The 4,524-nt window shown below is 35.9% G+C and overlaps 1 pseudogene; it reads left to right on the top strand.

The window, feature by feature from the left end:
- Nucleotides 1–2,355: 2,355 nt before the first annotated feature.
- Nucleotides 2,356–2,854, top strand: LOC102869753 (annotated as a pseudogene).
- The last annotated feature ends 1,670 nt before the right edge of the window (nucleotides 2,855–4,524 follow it).

Raw genomic sequence — 4,524 nt, 5'->3', positions numbered from 1 at the left:
AAAGGGAGAAAAACCACTTTCTCGGTTATATTTATGAATTTTAGCACCTATGTTTTAGACATTAACAGAACAACCAGACAAAGATTCGGCAAAGACATAAAGTTAACAAAAATTTCAGCCACAAGTTTAATTCATATATACAGAACAAGCCCAATGATGATAGAAGTGTATACTTTCCACACTTAAACATTTGATTGATGTTTTAAAAATGAGTTAAGATTTCCCACTGCTAGGAATATATCCCAAGGAAATTAGAACTGAGACACAGTGTTATGTACACCTATGTTCATAGCAGTGTTGTTCACAAAAGCAAGAACATGGAAATCATGCCCAGCAGCAAATGAATAGAATGAGAAATTGTGGTGCAACCGCACAATGGAATACTATGAAGCACTAAGAAGCAATGATTTTATAAACTATTATACAACATGGTAGAGTTTGGGAGCATTATGCTGAGTGAACTAACTCAGTCTCATAAAGACAAATACTGCATAAGACCATTACTATAAAAATAGAACTAATAAAAAAATAGAACTAATGAGATACATGTACATACCAAAATGGTAAGGGCAAAGGGAGAAGGGGATGGAAAAAGATGAAGCATAGAAATCACTAGGATAGCAAAGTTTAGTGGGCAGACAGTAGGGTGAAGAAACGGAGAAGATTCAATGGAGACTCAAAAAGACAATAATAGGCATAGATTGACAGTAATCAATTATATAAAGTACATATGAGTAATTGTATGGAGCACAATGTAAATGAAAGATAGCATAAAGCACAATCTACATTAATGAAACACAGTATAAGCTAATTGTATGCAAGCAATGAAAAAGAATTGTGAACACAAAAAAAATGCAGCAGTATTCAAAAGAGCAAGAACATGGAAAGAGCACAAATGTTTATCAACAAACAATTGGATTGAGAATCTGTGGTACATTGACACAATGGAATGGTATGCAGCACTCAAGAGCAGTAATTTTGAAAAATACTTTATAACTAAAAAATGAGAGAGGCTAGAGAGCATTATGTTGAGTGAACTAACTCACGTGCATAACAACAAATATTGTATAAGTTCATTATTGTAAAATTTTAAAGATAGCAAGTAAGATGTGTGCGGATATACAAAGAGGAAAGGTGAGAGGGGGAAAAGCACAGGGTCACAGATTTTGGTGGGTGAAGGGAGGGCAAAAAGGAAACCAATCTACATAAATGAAACATACTTTTTAAAAAGAATATAGAATGAACAAAAAGTGTAAAGAATGATGGAAGACTGGAGAAGAGAACTGAAAGAACAATAATAGTTATTTGATTATCTTTAAGAATGAGATTTTAAAAAAATGAGATTTCGCCATTCTATTAAAATTCCCCACATCAATTGTAAAATGGTACAACCATTATGGAAGGCAGTTTGGCACTTCCTCAAAAAGCTGAACATAGTAATTTCCTAAGATCCAGTTATCCCACTGTTTGAAATAAACCCTGAGAAAATAAGAACTGAGGCACAAACTGAGATTTGTACACCAATGTTCATAGCAGTGTTATTCACCCTAGCAAGAACATGGAAACAGCCCAAATGTCTGACCACAATGCAATGGATTGAGAAATTATGGTGTATTCACACAGTGTAATACTATGCAGCATGTTGGAGCAATGATTTTGTAAATTATTACCTAACTTGGGAGGGATGGGAGAGCATTATGCTAAATGAGTTAACTCAGTCCCATAAGGACAAATACTGTATATAAGACCATTATTTGAGAAATAGAATGATAACTAGTTAAACATGTAGAGGGGTGAGAATGGGCGATGGGAGGTTAATTATAACATCACACAATTTGATGGGTGAAGGGGGTTGAAAGAACTGGGTAAAATCAGGTAGGAAAAACAATGTATATGAACTTTGTAAATAATCCAGTATAGAATTTTAAAAAAAGGAAATTCCCCACATCATCTGGCATCCACATCCTAAATAACATGTCTTTGTCAACTTTATGAATTTTGATAAATGTCAATAGTTGTAGAGGGGCTTCAGGCGTTTTGTTCATAGAGTCACTGAGTCGTGCTCGACTTGAAAGCAATCAACAACAACAACATGCACTCTTTTAAAAACAAACAGAAAAGTGAAGTGTGAGAAAACCATTGATATATTATTCTGTAATATTTTATCTAATAGATGTTTAACTCTTAAAAAAAAAAAAACCATCCTGGCCAGAAGACAAAGTTGGAGGCTGAGTCTCTGAGTCGGAATTGACTTCACAGAACTTGAGAATAAAAACAAGGTCTGTGTTAGCCACTGGAATACAAATCCAGTATGACACAACTTTCTTGAGGAGCTTATAATCAAAGTTGCTCATAATGACAAGCAAAGAAGTGAACTAAGACAATGCAGGGAAAATTGATGAGTATTTACCAGTGTTTGAGAATTACGTTAGTGCTGTGGATGAAATGGTGAATACCATGATGTCTTTTTCCAGAAGTGAGTTGTTGCAGAAGCTGGAGCCTTTGAACAAGCAAAAGTGGTTTTAGTTTCTGTGTACACATTAAATTCAATGTTTGGGGTTTATTTGGTGTCAGAGGGAGTGAGTGAATCTTAAAGAACATCCAGCAAAGTAGAAATTGGAAAGAAGCAGAGTATACATGAACAAAGTCAAAGACATAATAGACAATAAAAAAAGCCGCCAAGCTGGACCGAGAAGCAGCCTAGAGTTTTGTGAAAAATGCCCTTTGGGAACCGAAACATAAATATGCATCAAAAATTGCCAATAAAGAAAAAAGTAAAAGTTTAAAAAATATCCTGAGTGAATTCAACGCAGAAAAAATCTTTTCAATAAATTGTATCAGAAAAAGTATATAGTCATATTGGGTAGGGGGAAAATGAACATTAACTATTATTGCCTGTTATATGCAATGATGAACTTGAAATGGATCCTAAATCTAGATTTAAGAATTAAAATTATTAAACTCCTTGAAGAAAATCTATATGGTATTGAATTAGGCAAACTTGCTTAAGCAAGCAACACACTAAAAAGAAAATCTCTAAAATCTATGTGTGTGTCTGAGTGTGTGTAACTTCATTGGCCAAAAAGAAAATTTTTGCATTGAGCAAAAGGAAAATTTGCATTTCCAAAGACAATTAAAAGAATAACAGAGCTTTGTTTTGACAAAGCACCTTGCTGTGGCCCTTTCCTATTCTTTCTCTGGAGCCTTTCCCTTTTAATAAACTCTGCCTGCCCAGAATGGCTCACAACAGGGCAAAGTTCCAAAATGTCACTCAAAGGGTTGCTATGAGTTGATTACAAGAACTCCAAAGTCAGTATCTAGTTTCCGCATTGTTTATTTGACTTGACACTCACATATGAGAAGAATACAACATGTTTTCTTGGTGACCATCAAAGGTCAAACTTGAGGAATTGCTTAGGTCTCCCTTACTCATTAGACTGGCAAACAGCTGCAGGAGCCGCCCATTTTTTGCCCTGCATTTCTGCCAAAAAGGGGTCCAGGTGTGTCTCAGATGTGGCTCTTTGGATTCTCCATTCTTTTAGTAGATAAAAGTCAGGTGAGATGGACGGGGAGAAGGGTGCAACAATGAATGAATGGAATCCCAAAATCTCTGTAGATGTTCATTGAAATGAAAAATAAACAAGCTAAATTTAAAAAAAAAAAGTCTTACTTCTCTTTATCATTCTCTCTCCTTTTGTATTGTCCTCCTCATCAAGGACCTAGATGGTACAGGACAATTGAAGTTATCATCCACTGGGTATGGAGCAGGTGGGTCCACCCTGGAAAAGCCATCCAAAGACTTCACAGGCAAGTGTCCCATAAGGATATCTCTTAACAAAGCAACTTGTGCGGAACATAGACATCTGGACTCTGTCTGACAGATCTCCTCATCAGAGTCCTGTGGAATACAACTGGAATCTGAACTTCTGAAACAGAAACCATAGAGCAAGAAAAGACTTGAAGACCACCAGACTATTCCTGTAAGAAGATTGTGATTCCCAAGGGAGCTCTGGTGGCCTAGTGGCAAGAAGATGCACTGCAATTCTGAAGGCATGCGGTTCAAATCCACCAGCTGCTCCGTGGGAGAAGGGTTGGCAATCTCCTCCTGTGTGATTAACTGCCTCTGAAAACCCACTGGTGGGTCAGCTATGGGTAACAACATCTGCATTAACAAGGACTCTGTGTTTACATAGTTCTACCAACTGAGAATTTTTAAGAGATCATTTTAAAGATATCATTTAATGTAGCAGACAGTGTTATGCATACTTTTTTTTGTCCTTTATTATAGAACTTCCTTGATAGGTGAATATAACCCTTTCCTTGAGACCTATTAAGAGCTTTAAGATACTATTCATAAGCATACAAAAAGAACACTTAATATCGCCATTTTTCAAATACACATACACACCAGTCCCTAAAGCCAAAGATGAAGAATTGAGGACTTCTACCAATTTCTGCAGTGTGAAACTGACAAAATATGCAGTCAAAATTAATGAATAATAATTTCTGATAATAATGGGTGGC

The sequence above is a fragment of the Elephantulus edwardii genome, unplaced genomic scaffold, assembly GCF_000299155.1.
Source record: "Elephantulus edwardii isolate Elephantulus edwardi_28Jun2011 unplaced genomic scaffold, EleEdw1.0 scaffold00083, whole genome shotgun sequence".
NCBI lineage: Eukaryota > Metazoa > Chordata > Mammalia > Macroscelidea > Macroscelididae > Elephantulus > Elephantulus edwardii.
Note: the sequence above shows the minus strand (reverse complement) of the source record. Positions and strands in the feature narration are given on the sequence as shown.